This window comes from Bufo gargarizans, unplaced genomic scaffold (genome assembly GCF_014858855.1).
Source record: "Bufo gargarizans isolate SCDJY-AF-19 unplaced genomic scaffold, ASM1485885v1 original_scaffold_1028_pilon, whole genome shotgun sequence".
NCBI classification, from domain to species: Eukaryota; Metazoa; Chordata; class Amphibia; order Anura; family Bufonidae; genus Bufo; species Bufo gargarizans.
In genome coordinates this window covers 230,233-247,150 of record NW_025334206.1, presented here as the reverse complement: position 1 = coordinate 247,150, position 16,918 = coordinate 230,233, and positions in this window count along the sequence as shown.

Sequence of the window (16,918 nt, the reverse complement as noted above, 5' to 3'; positions counted from 1 at the left end):
GGCTGCTTCTTATACAGAGGGTGCACCAGCAGAGGCTGTTTCCAGTACAGAGGGTGCACCAGCAGAGGCTGCTTCCTATACAGAGGGTGCACCAGCAGAGGCTGCTTCTTATACAGAGTGTGCAGCAGCAGAAGCTGCTTACTATACAGAGGGTGCACCAGCAGAGGCTGCTTCCTATACAGAGGGTTCACCAGCAGAAGTTGCTTCCTATACAGAGGGTGCACCAGCAGAGGCTGCTTTCTATACAGGGGGTGCACCAGCAGAGGCTGTTTCCAGTACAGAGGGTGCACCAGCAGAGGCTGCTCTCTATACAGAGGGTGCACCAGCAGAGGCTGCTTCCAGTACAGAGGGTGCACCAGCAGAGGCTGTTTCCAGTACAGAAGGTGCACCAGCAGAGGCTGTTTCCAGTAAAGAGGGTGCACCAGCAGAGGCTGCTTCCTATACAGAGGGTGCACCAGCAGAGGCTGCTTCCTATACAGAGGGTGCACCAGCAGAGGCTGCTTCCTATACAGAGGGTGCACCATCAGAGGCTGTTCTCTATACTGAGGGTGCACAAACAGAGGCTGCTTCCTATACAGAGGGTGCACCATCAGAGGCTGCTTCTTATACAGAGTGTGCACGAGCAGAGGCTGTTTCCAGTACAGAGGGTGCACCAGCAGAGGCTGTTTCCAGTACAGAGGGTGCACCAGCAGAGGCTGCTTCTTATACAGAGTGTGCACGAGCAGAGGCTGTTTCCAGTACAGAGGGTGCACCAGCAGAGGCTGTTTCCAGTACAGAGGGGGCACCAGCAGAGGCTGCTTCCTATACAGAGGGTGCACCAGCAGAGGCTGCTTCTTATACAGAGGGTGCACCAGCAGAGGCTGCTTCCAGTACAGAGGGTGCACCATCAGAGGCTGTTTCCAGTACAGAGGGTGCTTCCAGTACAGAGGGTGCACCAGCAGAGGCTGCTTCCTATACAGAGGGTGCACCAGCAGAGGCTGTTTCCAGTACAGAGGGTGCACCAGCAGAGGCTGCTTCCTATACAGAGGGTGCACCAGCAGAGCCTGCTTCCTATGCAGAGGGTGCACCAGCAGAGGCTGCTTTATATTCAGAGGGTGCACCAGCAGAGGCTGCTTCCTATACAGAGGGTGCACCAGCAGAGGCTGTTTCCAGTACAGAGGGTGCACCAGCAGAGCCTCCTTCCTATACAAAGGGTGCACCATCAGAGGCTGCTCTCTATACAGAGGGTGCACCAACAGAGGCTGCTTCCTATACAGAGTGTGCACGAGCAGAGGATATTTCCAGTACAGAGGGTGCACCAGCAGAGGCTGCTTTTTAAACAAAGGGTGCACCAGCAGAGGCTGCTTCCAGTACAGAGGGTGCACCAGCAGAGGCTGCTTCCTATACAGAGGGTGCACCAGCAGAGGCTGCTTCCTATACAGAGGGTGCAGCAGCAGAAGCTGCTTCCTATGCAGAGGGTGCACCAGCAGAGGCTGCTTCCTATACAGAGGGTGCAGCAGCAGAGGCTGCTTCCTATACAGAGTGTGCACCATCAGTGCCTGCTTCCTATACAGAGGGTGCACCAGCAGAGGCTGCTCTCTTTACTGAGGGTGCACAAACAGAGGCTGCTTCCTATACAGAGCGTGCACCAGCAGAGGATGCTTCTTATACAGAGTGTGCAGCAGCAGAAGCTGCTTCCTATACAGAGAGTGCACCAGCAGAGCCTGCTTCCTATACAGAGGGTGCACCAGCAGAGGCTGCTTCCTATACAGAGGGTGCACCAGCAGAGGCTGTTTCCAGTACAGAGGGTGCACCAGCAGAGGCTGCTCTCTATACAGAGGGTGCACCAACAGAGGCTGCTTCCTATACAGAGGGTGCACCAGCAGAGGCTGCTCTCTATACAGAGGGTGCACCAGCAGAGGCTGCTTCCTATACAGAGGGTGCACCAGCAGAGGCTGTTTCCTATACAGAGGGTGCACCAGCAGAGGCTGCTTCCTCTACAGAGGGTGCACCAGCAGAGGCTGCTTCCTATACAGAGGGTGCACCAGCAGAGGCTGCTTCCTATACAGAGGGTGCAGCAGCAGAAGCTGCTTCCTATACAGAGGGTGCACCAGCAGAGGCTGCTTCCTATACAGAGGGTGCAGCAGCAGAAGCTGCTTCCTATACAGAGGGTGCACCAGCAGAGGCTGCTTCCTATACAGAGGGTGCACCAGCAGAGGCTGCTTCCAGTACAGAGGGTGCACCAGCAGAGGCTGCTTCCTATACAGAGGGTGCACCAGCAGAGGCTGCTTCCTATACAGAGGGTGCACCAGCAGAGGCTGTTTCCAGTACAGAGGGTGCACCAGCAGAGGCTGCTCTCTAAACAGAGGGTGCACCAGCAGAGGCTGCTTCCAGTACAGAGGGTGCACCAGCAGAGGCTGTTTCCAGTACAGAGGGTGCACCAGCAGAGGCTGTTTCCAGTACAGAGGGTACACCAGCAGAGGCTGCTTCCTATACAGAGGGTGCACCAGCAGAGGCTGCTTCTTATACAGAGGGTGCACCAGCAGAGGCTGTTTCCAGTACAGAGGGTGCACCAGCAGAGGCTGCTCTCTAAACAGAGGGTGCACCAGCAGAGGCTGCTTCCAGTACAGAGGGTGCACCAGCAGAGGCTGTTTCCAGTACAGAGGGTGCACCAGCAGAGGCTGTTTCCAGTACAGAGGGTACACCAGCAGAGGCTGCTTCCTATACAGAGGGTGCACCAGCAGAGGCTGCTTCTTATACAGAGGGTGCACCAGCAGAGGCTGTTTCCAGTACAGAGGGTGCACCAGCAGAGGCTGCTTCCTATACAGAGTGTGCACCATCAGTGCCTGCTTCCTATACAGAGGGTGCACCAGCAGAGGCTGCTCTCTTTACTGAGGGTGCACAAACAGAGGCTGCTTCCTATACAGAGGGTGCACCAGCAGAGGATGCTTCTTATACAGAGGGTGCACCAGCAGAAGCTGCTTCCTATACAGAGAGTGCACCAGCAGAGCCTGCTTCCTATACAGAGGGTGCACCAGCAGAGGCTGCTTCCTATACAGAGGGTGCACCAGCAGAGGCTGTTTCCAGTACAGAGGGTGCACCATCAGAGGCTGCTTCCTATACAGAGGGTGCACCAGCAGAGGCTGCTCTCTATACAGAGGGTGCACCAACAGAGGCTGCTTCCTATACAGAGGGTGCACCAGCAGAGGCTGCTCTCTATACAGAGGGTGCACCAGCATAGGGTGCTTTATATAGAGGGTGCACCAGCAGAGGCTGTTTCCTATACAGAGGGTGCAGCAGCAGAAGCTGCTTCCTATACAGAGGGTGCACCAGCAGAGGCTGTTTCCAGTACAGAGGGTGCACCAGCAGAGGCTGCTTCCTATACAGAGGGTGCACCAGCAGAGGCTGTTTCCAGTACAGAGGGTGCACCAGCAGAGGCTGCTTCCTATACAGAGGGTGCACCAGCAGAGGCTGCTTCTTATACAGAGAGTGCACCAGCAGAGGCTGCTTCCTATACAGAGGGTGCACCAGCAGAGGCTGTTTCCAGTACAGAGGGTGGACCAGCAGAGGCTGTTTCCAGTACAGAGGGTGCACCAGCAGAGGCTGTTTCCAGTACAGAGGGTGCACCAGCAGAGGCTGTTTCCAGTACAGAGGGTGCACCAGCAGAGGCTGTTTCCAGTACAGAGGGTTCACCAGCAGAGGCTGCTTCTTATACAGAGTGTGCACCATCAGAGGCTGTTCTCTATACTGAGGCTGCACCAGCAGAGGCTGCTTCCTATACAGAGGGTGCACCAGCAGAGGCTGCTTCCAGTACAGAGGGTGCACCAGCAGAGGCTGCTTCCAGTACAGAGGGTGCACCAGCAGAGGCTGTTTCCAGTACAGAGGGTGCACCAGCAGAGGCTGCTTCCTATACAGAGGGTTCACCAGCAGAAGTTGCTTCCTATACAGAGGGTGCACCAGCAGAGGCTGCTTTCTATACAGAGGGTGCACCAGCAGAGGCTGCTTCCAGTACAGAGGGTGCACCAGCAGAGGCTGCTCTCTATACAGAGGGTGCACCAGCAGAGGCTACTTCCAGTACAGAGGGTGCACCAGCAGAGGCTGTTTCCAGTACAGAGGGTGCACCAGCAGAGGCTGTTTCCAGTACAGAGGGTGCACCAGCAGAGGCTGTTTCCAGTACAGAGGGTGCACCAGCAGAGTCTGCTTCCTATACAGAGGGTGCACCAGCAGAGGCTGCTTCTTATACAGAGGGTGCACCATCAGAGGCTGTTTCCAGTACAGAGGGTGCACCAGCAGAGGCTTCTTCCTATACAGAGGGTGCACCAGCAGAGGCTGCTTCCTATACAGAGGGTGCACCAGCAGAGGCTGCTTCCTATACAGAGGGTGCACCATCAGAGGCTGCTCTATATACTGAGGGTGCACAAACAGAGGCTGCTTCCTATACAGAGGGTGCACCAGCAGAGGCTGCTTCTTATACAGAGTGTGCAGCAGCAGAAGCTGCTTCCTATACAGAGGGTGCACCAGCAGAGCCTGCTTCCTATACAGAGGGTGCACCAGCAGAGGCTGATTCCTATACAGAGAGTGCACCAGCAGAGGCTGCTTTATATTCAGAGGGTGCACCAGCAGAGGCTGCTTCCTATACAGAGGGTGCACCAGCAGAGGCTGTTTCCAGTACAGAGGGTGCACCAGCAGAGGCTGCTTCCTATACAGAGGGTGCACCAGCAGAGGCTGCTCTCTATACAGAGGGTGCACGAGCAGAGGCTGCTTCCTATACAGAGTGTGCACGAGCAGAGGATATTTCCAGTACAGAGGGTGCACCAGCAGAGGCTGCTTCTTATACAGAGGGTGCACCAGCAGAGGCTGCTTCCAGTACAGAGGGTGCACCATCAGTGCCTGCTTCCAGTACAGAGGGTGCACCATCAGTGCCTGCTTCCAGTACAGAGGGTGCACCATCAGTGCCTGCTTCCTATACAGAGGGTGCACCAGCAGAGGCTGCTTCCTATAGAGAGGGTGCAGCAGCAGAAGCTGCTTCCTATACAGAGGGTGCACCATCAGAGGCTGCTTCCTATACAGAGGGTGCAGCAGCAGAAGCTGCTTCCTATATAGAGGGTGCACCAGCAGAAGCTGCTTCCTATACAGAGGGTGCACCATAAGAGGCTGCTTCCTATACAGAGGGTGCACCAGCAGAGGCTGCTTCCTTTACAGAGGGTGCAGCAGCAGAAGCTGCTTCCAGTACAGAGGGTGCACCAGCAGAGGCTGCTTCCTATACAGAGGGTGCACCAGCAGAGGCTACTTCTTATACAGAGTGTGCAGCAGCAGAAGCTGCTTTCTATACAGAGGCTGTTTCCAGTACAGAGGGTGCACCAGCAGAGGCTGCTTCCAGTACAGAGGGTGCACCAGCAGAGGCTGCTTCCTATACAGAGGGTGCACCAGCAGAGGCTGCTTCCTATACAGAGTGTGCAGCAGCAGAAGCTGCTTCCTATACAGAGGCTGTTTCCAGTACAGAGGGTGCACCAGCAGAGGCTGCTTCCTATACAGAGGGTGCACCAGCAGAGGCTGTTTCCAGTACAGAGGGTGCACCAGCAGAGGCTGCTCTCTATACAGAGGGTGCACCAGCAGAGGCTGCTTCCAGTACAGAGCGTGCACCAGCAGAGGCTGCTCTCTTTACAGAGGGTGCACAAACAGAAGCTGCTTCCTATACAGAGGGTGCACCAGCAGAGCCTGCTTCATATACAGAGGGTGCACCAGCAGAGGCTGCTTCCTATACAGAGGGTGCACCAGCAGAGGCTGCTTCCTATACAGAGGGTGCACCAGCAGAGGCTGCTTCCTATACAGATGGTGCACCAGCAGAGGCTGCTTCTTATACAGAGGGTGCACCAGCAGAGGCTGCTTCTTATACAGAGGGTGCACCAGCAGAGGCTGTTTCCAGTACAGAGGGTGCACCAGCAGAGGCTGCTTCCTATACAGATGGTGCACCAGCAGAGGCTGCTTCCTATACAGAGGGTGCACCAGCAGAGGCTGCTTCTTATACAGATGGTGCACCAGCAGAGGCTGCTTCCTATACAGGGGGTGCACCAGCAGAGGCTGCTACCTATACAGAGGGTGCACCAGCAGAGGCTGCTTCTTATACAGAGTGTGCAGCAGCAGAAGCTGCTTCCAATACAGAGGGTGCACCAGCAGAGGCTGTTTCCAGTACAGAGGGTGCACCAGCAGAGGCTGTTACCAGTACAGAGGGTGCACCAGCAGAGGCTGTTTCCTATACAGAGGGTGCACCAGCAGAGGCTGTTTCCAGCACAGAGGGTGCACCAGCAGAGGCTGTTTCCAGTACAGAGGGTGCACCAGCAGAGGCTGTTTCCAGTACAGAGGGTGCACCAGCAGAGGCTGCTTTCTATACAGATGGTGCACCAGCAGAGGCTGCTTCCTATACAGAGGGTGCACCAGCAGAGGCTGCTTCTTATACAGAGTGTGCAGCAGCAGAAGCTGCTTCCTATACAGAGGGTGCACCAGCAGAGGCTGCTTCCTATACAGAGGGTGCACCAGCAGAGGCTGCTTCCTATACAGAGGGTGCACCAGCAGAAGCTGCTTTCTATACAGAGGGTGCACCAGCACAAGCTGCTTCCAGTCCAGAGGGTGCACCAGCAGAGGCTGTTTCCAGTACAGAGGGTGCACCAGCAGAGAATGTTTCCAGTACTGAGGGTGCACCTGCAGAGGCTGCTTCTTATACAGAGGGTGCACCAGCAGAGGCTGTTTCCAGTACAGAGGGTGCACCAGCAGAGGCTGCTTCCTATACAGAGGGTGCACCAGCAGAGGCTGCTTCTTATACAGAGTGTGCAGCAGCAGAAGCTGCTTCCTATACAGAGGGTTCACCAGCAGAAGTTGCTTCCTATACAGAGGGTGCACCAGCAGAGGCTGCTTTCTATACAGAGGGTGCACCAGCAGAGGCTGTTTCCAGTACAGAGGGTGCACCAGCAGAGGCTGCTCTCTATACAGAGGGTGCACCAGCAGAGGCTGCTTCTTATACAGAGGGTGCACCAGGAGAAGCTGCTTTCTATACAGAGGGTGCACCAGCAGAGGCTGCTTCTTATACAGAGGGTGCACCAGCAGAGGCTGTTTCCAGTACAGAGGGTGCACCATCAGAGGCTGCTCTCTATACAGAGGGTGCACCAGCAGAGGCTGCTTCCAGTACAGAGGGTGCACCAGCAGAGGCTGCTTCCAGTACAGAGGGTGCACCAGCAGAGGCTGCTCTCTATACAGTGGGTGCACCAGCAGAGGCTGCTTCTTATACAGAGGGTGCACCAGCAGAGGCTGTTTCCAGTACAGAGGGTGCACCAGCAGAGGCTGCTCTCTATACAGAGGGTGCACCAGCAGAGGCTGCTTCCAGTACAGAGGGTGCACCAGCAGAGGCTGCTTCCAGTACAGAGGGTGCACCAGCAGAGGCTGCTTCCTATACAGAGGGTGCAGCAGCAGAGGCTGCTTCTTATACAGAGGGTGCACCAGCATAGGCTGCTTCATATTCAGAGGGTGCACCAGCAGAGGCTGCTTCCTATACAGAGGGTGCACCAGCAGAGGCTGTTTCCAGTACAGAGGGTGCACCAGCAGAGGCTGCTTCCAGTACAGAGGGTGCACCAGCAGAGGCTGCTTCCTATACAGAGGGTGCACCAGCAGAGGCTGCTTCTTATACAGAGGGTGCACCAGCAGAGGCTGCTTCCTATACAGAGGGTGCACCAGCAGAGGCTGCTTCTTATACAGAGGGTGCACCAGCAGAAGCTGCTTTCTATACAGAGGGTGCACCAGCAGAGGCTGCTTCTTATACAGAGGGTGCACCAGCAGAGGCTGTTTCCAGTACAGAGGGTGCACCAGCAGAGGTTGCTTCATATACAGAGGGTGCACCAGCAGAGGCTGCTTCTTATACAGAGGGTGCACCAGCAGAAGCTGCTTTCTATACAGAGGGTGCACCAGCAGAGGCTGTTTCCAGTACAGAGGGTGCACCAGCAGAGGCTGCTTCTTATACAGAGGGTGCACCAGCAGAGGCTGCTTCCAGTACAGAGGGTGCACCAGCAGAGGCTGCTTCCAGTACAGAGGGTGCACCAGCAGAGGCTGCTTCCTATACAGAGGGTGCAGCAGCAGAAGCTGCTTCCTATACAGAGGGTGCACCAGCAGAGGCTGCTCTCTATACAGAGGGTGCACCAGCAGAGGCTGCTTCCTATACAGAGGGTTCACCAGCAGAAGTTGCTTCCTATACAGAGGGTGCACCAGCAGAGGCTGCTTTCTATACAGAGGGTGCACCAGCAGAGGCTGTTTCCAGTACAGAGGGTGCACCAGCAGAGGCTGCTCTCTATACAGAGGGTGCACCAGCAGAGGCTGCTTCCAGTACAGAGGGTGCACCAGCAGAGGCTGCTTCCAGTACAGAGGGTGCACCAGCAGAGGCTGCTTCCAGTACAGAGGGTGCACCAGCAGAGGTTTCTTCCTATACAGAGGGTGCACCAGCAGAGGCTGTTTCCAGTACAGAGGGTGCACCAGCAGAAGCTGCTTCCTATACAGAGGGTGCACCAGCAGAGGCTGCTTCTTATACAGAGGGTGCACCAGCAGAGGCTGCTTCCTATACAGAGGGTGCACCAGCAGAGGCTGTTTCCAGTACAGAGGGTGCACCAGCAGAGGCTGCTTCCTATACAGAGGGTGCACCAGCAGAGGCTGCTTCTTATACAGAGGGTGCACCAGCAGAGGCTGCTTCCTATACAGAGGGTGCACCAGCAGAGGCTGCTTCTTATACAGAGGGTGCACCAGCAGAGGCTGCTTCATATTCAGAGGGTGCACCAGCAGAGGCTGCTTCCTATACAGAGGGTGCACCAGCAGAGGCTGTTTCCAGTACAGAGGGTGCACCAGCAGAGGCTGCTTCCTATACAGAGGGTGCACCAGCAGAGGCTGCTTCTTATACAGAGGGTGCACCAGCAGAGGCTGCTTCCTATACAGAGGGTGCACCAGCAGAGGCTGCTTCTTATACAGAGGGTGCACCAGCAGAGGCTGCTTTCTATACAGAGGGTGCACCAGCAGAGGCTGCTTCCTATACAGAGGGTGCACCAGCAGAGGCTGCTTCTTATACAGAGGGTGCACCAGCAGAAGCTGCTTCCTATACAGAGGGTGCACCAGCAGAGGCTGCTTCCTATACAGAGGGTGCACCAGCAGAGCCTGCTTCCTATACAGAGGGTGCACCAGCAGAGGCTGCTTCCTATACAGAGAGTGCACCAGCAGAGGCTGTTTCCAGTACAGAGGGTGCACCAGCAGAGGCTGTTTCCAGTACAGAGGGTGCACCAGCAGAGGCTGCTTCCTATACAGAGGGTGCACCAGCAGAGGCTGTTTCCAGTACAGAGGGTGCACCAGCAGAGGCTGCTTCCTATACAGAGGGTGCACCAGCAGAGGTTGCTTTCTATACAGAGGGTGCACCAGCAGAGGCTGCTTCCTATAGAGGGTGCACCAGCAGAGGCTGCTTCCTATACAGAGGGTGCACCAGCAGAGGCTGCTTTCTATACAGAGGGTGCACCACCAGAGGCTGTTTCCAGTATAGAGGGTGCACCGGCAGAGGCTGCTTCCTATACAGAGGGTGCACCAGCAGAGGCTGCTTTCTATAGAGAGGGTGCACCAGCAGAGGCTGTTTCCAGTACAGAGGGTGCACCAGCAGAGGCTGCTTCCTATACAGAGGGTGCACCAGCAGAGGCTGTTTCCAGTACAGAGGGTGCACCAGCAGAGGCTGCTTCCTATACAGAGGGTGCACCATCAGAGGCTGTTTCCAGTACAGAGGGTGCACCAGCAGAGGCTGCTTTCTATACAGAGGGTGCACCAGCAGAGGCTGCTTTCTATACAGAGGGTGCACCAGCAGAGGCTGCTTTCTATACAGAGGGTGCACCAGCAGAGGCTGTTTCTGGTAAGCACCCGACTGTATAAGGAGGGTGATTAGGGACTGATGGTCCCCCCTCCCCTTTCCCCCTTTAGGGCGTTAGGGAGCTGGCCCCATTACATTAGTGCTTAAGAAGGTGGTTGTTTAGGGCCATGAAGGGTTAATGCACTGAGGAGTAGGGATGAGCGAACTCGAACTGTATAGTTCGGGTTCGTACCGAATTTTGGGGTGTCCGTGACACGGACCCGAACCCGGACATTTTCGTAAAAGTCCGGGTTCGGGTTCGGTGTTCGTCGCTTTCTTGGCGCTTTTTGAAAGGCTGCAAAGCGTCATACTACTTGCCCCAAGAGGCCGTCACAGCCATGCCTACTATTGGCATGGCTGTGATTGGCCAGTGCAGCATGTGACCCCGCCTCTATTTAAGCTGGAGTCACATAGCGCCGCCCGTCACTCTGCTCTGATCAGCGTAGGGAGAGGTTGCGGCTGCGACAGTAGGGCGAGATTAGGCAGATTAACTCCTCCAAAGGACTTGATTATTGATCGATCTGCAGCTGTGGATCATTGAGCTGCTGATACTCAATTGCTCACTGTTTTTAGGCTGCCCAGACCGTTTGTCAGTCACTTTTTTCTGGGGTGATCGGCGGCCATTTTGTGTCTTGTGCGGTGCTGCGACCAAGTGCATTTAACCCTCAATAGTGTGGTTGTTTTTTGGCTAAAGCCTACATCAGGGGCAAGCTGCGCCTGTCACCAAGTGCATTTAACCAGCAATAGTCTGTTCATTTTTTGGCCATATACTACATCAGGGGCAAGCTGCGCCTGTCACCAAGTGCATTTAACCAGCAATAGTGTGGTTATTTTTTGGCCATATCCCAGTCTAATTCTGTCGCTAAATCCATACCGGTCACCCAGCGCCTAAATACTAGGCCTCAAATTTATATCCCGCTACATCTCTCGTTACCGCTGTCCTGTTGTGGCTGGGAAAGTTATTTAGTGTCCGTCAAAGCACAGTTTTTGTTCTGGGTTGAAATACAATTCCCAATTTAGCAATTTCATAATTTAGTGGTTTCTGCTATATCAGAGCTATTTGAAATCTATCCCTAAAAGGGTATATAATATTCAAGGTGCACATAGGGACATTCAGAATAACTTCACACACACGCTTCTGTGCATTTCCAAGTCTAATTCTGTCACTAAATCCATACCGGTGACCCAGCGCCTAAATACTAGGCCTCAAATTTATATCCCGCTGAATTTGAATACAATACATTGGGCCAAATAATATTTTTGTTGTTGTGGTGAACCATAACAATGAGGATAACATCTAGTAAGGGACGCGGACGTGGACATGGTCGTGGTGGTGTTAGTGGACCCTCTGGTGCTGGGAGAGGACGTGGCCGTTCTGCCACATCCACACGTCCTAGTGTACCAACTACCTCAGGTCCCAGTAGCCGCCAGAATTTACAGCGATATATGGTGGGGCCCAATGCCGTTCTAAGGATGGTAAGGCCTGAGCAGGTACAGGCATTAGTCAATTGGGTGGCCGACAGTGGATCCAGCACGTTCACATTATCTCCCACCCAGTCTTCTGCAGAAAGCGCACAGATGGCGCCTGAAAACCAACCCCATCAGTCTGTCACATCACCCCCATGCATACCAGGGAAACTGTCTCAGCCTCAAGTCATGCAGCAGTCTCTTATGCTGTTTGAAGACTCCGCTGGCAGGGTTTCCCAAGGGCATCCACCTAGCCCTTCCCCAGCGGTGGAAGACATAGACTGCACTGACGCACAACCACTTATGTTTCCTGATGATGAGGACATGGGAATACCACCTCAGCACGTCTCTGATGATGAAACACAGGTGCCAACTGCTGCGTCTTTCTGCAGTGTGCAGACTGAACAGGAGGTCAGGGATCAAGACTGGGTGGAAGACGATGCAGGGGACGATGAGGTCCTAGACCCCACATGGAATGAAGGTCGTGCCACTGACTTTCACAGTTCGGAGGAAGAGGCAGTGGTGAGACCGAGCCAACAGCGTAGCAAAAGAGGGAGCAGTGGGCAAAAGCAGAACACCCGCCGCCAAGAGACTCCGCCTGCTACTGACCGCCGCCATCTGGGACCGAGCACCCCAAAGGCAGCTTCAAGGAGTTCCCTGGCATGGCACTTCTTCACCCAATGTGCTGACGACAAGACCCGAGTGGTTTGCACGCTATGCCATCAGAGCCTGAAGCGAGGCATTAACGTTCTGAACCTGAGCACAACCTGCATGACCAGGCACCTGCATGCAAAGCATGAACTGCAGTGGAGTAAACACCTTAAAACCAAGGAAGTCACTCAGGCTCCCCCTGCTACCTCTTCTGCTGCTGCCGCCTCGGCCTATTCTGCTGCTGCCGCCTCGGCCTCTTCCTCCGCCTCTGGAGGACCGTTGGCACCTGCCGCCCAGCAAACAGGGGATGTACCACCAACACCACCACCACCACCTCCGTCACCAAGCGTCTCAACCATGTCACACGCCAGCGTTCAGCTCTCCATCTCACAAACATTTGATAGAAAGCGTAAATTCCCACCTAGCCACCCTCGATCCCTGGCCCTGAATGCCAGCATTTCTAAACTACTGGCCTATGAAATGCTGTCATTTAGGCTGGTGGACACAGACAGCTTCAAACAGCTCATGTCGCTTGCTGTCCCACAGTATGTTGTTCCCAGCCGGCACTACTTCTCCAAGAGAGCCGTGCCTTCCCTGCACAACCAAGTATCCGATAAAATCAAGTGTGCACTGCGCAACGCCATCTGTAGCAAGGTCCACCTAACCACAGATACGTGGACCAGTAAGCACGGCCAGGGACGCTATATCTCCCTAACTGCACACTGGGTAAATGTAGTGGCAGCTGGGCCCCAGGCGGAGAGCTGTTTGGCGCACGTCCTGCCGCCGCCAAGGATCGCAGGGCAACATTCTTTGCCTCCTGTTGCCACCTCCTCCTTCTCGGCTTCCTCCTCCTCTTCTTCCACCTGCTCATCCAGTCAGCCACACACCTTCACCACCAACTTCAGCACAGCCCGGGGTAAACGTCAGCAGGCCATTCTGAAACTCATATGTTTGGGGGACAGGCCCCACACCGCACAGGAGTTGTGGCGGGGTATTGAACAACAGACCGACGAGTGGTTGCTGCCGGTGAGCCTCAAGCCCGGCCTGGTGGTGTGTGATAATGGGCGAAATCTCGTTGCAGCTCTGGGACTAGCCAATTTGACGCACATCCCTTGCTTGGCGCATGTGCTGAATTTGGTGGTGCAGAAGTTCATTCACAACTACCCCGACATGTCAGAGCTGCTGCATAAAGTGCGGGCCGTCTGTTCGCGCTTCCGGCGTTCACATCCTGCTGCTGCTCGCCTGTCTGCGCTACAGCGTAACTTCGGCCTTCCCGCTCACCGCCTCATATGCGACGTGCCCACCAGGTGGAACTCCACCTTGCACATGCTGGACAGACTGTGCGAGCAGCAGCAGGCCATAGTGGAGTTTCAGCTGCAGCACGCACGGGTCAGTCGCTCTGCGGAACAGCACCACTTCACCACCAATGACTGGGCCTCCATGCGAGACCTGTGTGCCCTGTTGCGCTGTTTCGAGTACTCCACCAACATGGCCAGTGGCGATGACACCGTTATCAGCGTTACAATACCACTTCTATGTCTCCTTGAGAAAACACTTAGGGCGATGATGGAAGAGGAGGTGGCCCAGGAGGAGGAGGAGGAGGAAGAGGGGTCATTTTTAGCACTTTCAGGCCAGTCTCTTCGAAGTGACTCAGAGGGAGGTTTTTGGCAACAGCAGAGGCCAGGTACAAATGTGGCCAGACAGGGCCCACTACTGGAGGACGAGGAGGACGAGGATGAGGAGGAGGTGGAGGAGGATGAGGATGAAGCATGGTCACAGCGGGGTGGCACCCAACGCAGCTCGGGCCCATCACTGGTGCGTGGCTGGGGGGAAAGGCAGGACGATGACGATACGCCTCCCACAGAGGACAGCTTGTCCTTACCCCTGGGCAGCCTGGCACACATGAGCGACTACATGCTGCAGTGCCTGCGCAACGACAGCAGAGTTGCCCACATTTTAACCTGTGCGGACTACTGGGTTGCCACCCTGCTGGATCCACGCTACAAAGACAATGTGCCCACCTTACTTCCTGCACTGGAGCGTGATAGGAAGATGCGCGAGTACAAGCGCACGTTGGTAGACGCGCTACTGAGAGCATTCCCAAATGTCACAGGGGAACAAGTGGAAGCCCAAGGCCAAGGCAGAGGAGGAGCAAGAGGTCGCCAAGGCAGCTGTGTCACGGCCAGCTCCTTTGAGGGCAGGGTTAGCTTGGCAGAGATGTGGAAAACCTTTGTCAACACGCCACAGCTAACTGCACCACCACCTGATACGCAACGTGTTAGCAGGAGGCAACATTTCACTAACATGGTGGAACAGTACGTGTGCACACCCCTCCACGTACTGACTGATGGTTCGGCCCCATTCAACTTCTGGGTCTCTAAATTGTCCACGTGGCCAGAGCTAGCCTTTTATGCCTTGGAGGTGCTGGCCTGCCCGGCGGCCAGCGTTTTGTCTGAACGTGTATTCAGCACGGCAGGGGGCGTCATTACAGACAAACGCAGCCGCCTGTCTACAGCCAATGTGGACAAGCTGACGTTCATAAAAATGAACCAGGCATGGATCCCACAGGACCTGTCCGTCCCTTGTCCAGATTAGACATTAACTACCTCCCCTTAACCATATATTATTGGACTCCAGGGCACTTCCTCATTCAATCCTATTTTTATTTTCATTTTACCATTATATTGCGAGGCTACCCAAAGTTGAATGAACCTCTCCTCTGCCTGTGTGCTAGGCCTAAATATATGCCAATGGACTGTTCCAGTGGTGGGTGACGTGAAGCCTGATTCTCTGCTATGACATGAAGACTGATTCTCTGCTGACATGAAGCCAGATCCTCTGTTACGGGACCTCTCTCCTCTGCCTGTGTGTGTGCTGGGCCTAAATATATGCCAATGGACTGTTACAGTGGTGGCTGACATGAAGCCAGATTGTCTGTTACGGGACCTCTCTCCTCTGCCTGGGTGCCGGGGCCTAAATATCTGAGAATGGACTGTTGCATTGGTGGCTGACGTGAAGCCTCTTTCTCTGCTATGACATGAAGACTGATTCTCTGCTGACATGAAGACAGATTCTCTGTTACGGGACCTCTCTCCTCTGCCTGGGTGCCGGGGCCTAAATATCTGAGAATGGACTGTTGCATTGGTGGCTGACGTGAAGCCTCTTTCTCTGCTATGACATGAAGACTGATTCTCTGCTGACATGAAGCCAGATTGTCTGTTACGGGACCTCTCTCCTCTGCCTGGGTGCCGGGGCCTAAATATCTGAGAATGGACTGTTGCAGTGGTGGCTGACGTGAAGCCTCATTCTCTGCTATGACATGAAGACTGATTCTCTGCTGACATGAAGCCAGATCCTCTGTTACGGGACCTCTCTCCTCTGCCTGGGTGCCGGGGCCTAAATATATGACAATGGACTGTTGCAGTGGTGGCTGACGTGAAGCCTCATTCTCTGCTATGACATGAAGACTGATTCTCTGCTGACATGAAGCCAGATTCTCTGTTACGGGACCTCTCTCCTCTGCCTGGGTGCCGGGGCCTAAATATCTGAGAATGGACTGTTCCAGTGGTGGGTGACGGGAAGCCAGATTCTCTGCTATGGGACCTCTCTCCAATTGATTTTGGTTAATTTTTATTTATTTAATTTTTATTTTAATTCATTTCCCTGTCCACATTTGTTTGCAGGGGATTTACCTACATGTTGCTGCCTTTTGCAGCCCTCTAGCCCTTTCCTGGGCTGTTTTACAGCCGTTTTAGTGCCGAAAAGTTCGGGTCTCCATTGACTTCAATGGGGTTCGGGTTCGGGACGAAGTTCGGATCGGGTTCGGATCCCGAACCCGAACATTTTCGGGAAGTTCGGCCAAACTTCTCGAACCCGAACATCCAGGTGTTCGCTCAACTCTACTGAGGAGCCTTCTTAGACAGGATGTGGACGGTTCAGGGGATCCTGGAGATACATATACTCCCTCCCGATGCTGGCACTTCCTCTTGCCAGTGGAAGCAGATTGGTATGTACATACCCCTTTGCTCTGTCCACACCAGGAGTCCACAGGTGGTTCTGCCCTTCGGGCTGCTCCCTGGTGAGTTACATGAGGAGGGGAGGGTTAGCGCTACCCGGCCATCCTCCTCCCCTGTGCCTGCATCTAGGGCTTTGTGGAGCTGCTGCTGCGGTATGCATGCAGCTCCAGCGCTTCAGTGAAGGTCCGGCGGTCTGCTCGTCGTTCCTCCTAACCCCCCCCCCACCCCGACTCTTATCATCCCTCAGCTGCCCGCGTGTGTGCGCTGTGCGGCCCGTTTCTTATGACCCATCCTGGAGATGTCTGTGGCGCTGCGCTGTGGCTCCTCCCCCCCTTCCCAGCTTCTGTTCCATGGCGTTAGGGCTAAGCATGTCGGGCGGGATTGTTGGTCTCCCCGGTAATGTAGGGCAATATGGGGTCCTCACCCCTCCCCCTGCAGCTTTGGACAAGCTCCTTTAGCTCCCATGGCGCTAGCTAGGTCGCTTCGCCTAGCCCCGCCCCCTTCCCCTGCAGCATTTACTGGGTCCCGTACCGGGCACCGCTGGGCAGGCGAGTTTTTATATGTGGTAGCTCCCCCCAGTCTCCTGTCCAGTATTATTGATTAACCCCTTGTGCTTGCCATTTCTGATTGTGGTGCACCTGTGCCTATGGGCTTCTGAGGGGTATTCCTACTGTCCTGGCTTTGCGAGCAGAGCCCCTTCCGTACAATGAGACTCTCTGGGTCTTATTTTTAGTCCATTATGGCGAAAGCCCCCCCTTCACGCAGGCGCTGGTGCGTTTTTTTTTTGTTGTTGTTTTTTTTTTTTTCTTCCCTTAGGTTGCCAGGAGGCATGGTCGTAATGGATTCCGCATGCACCAGTCCCGTCGCCGTTCCTGGGTTTCCGGGAGAAATG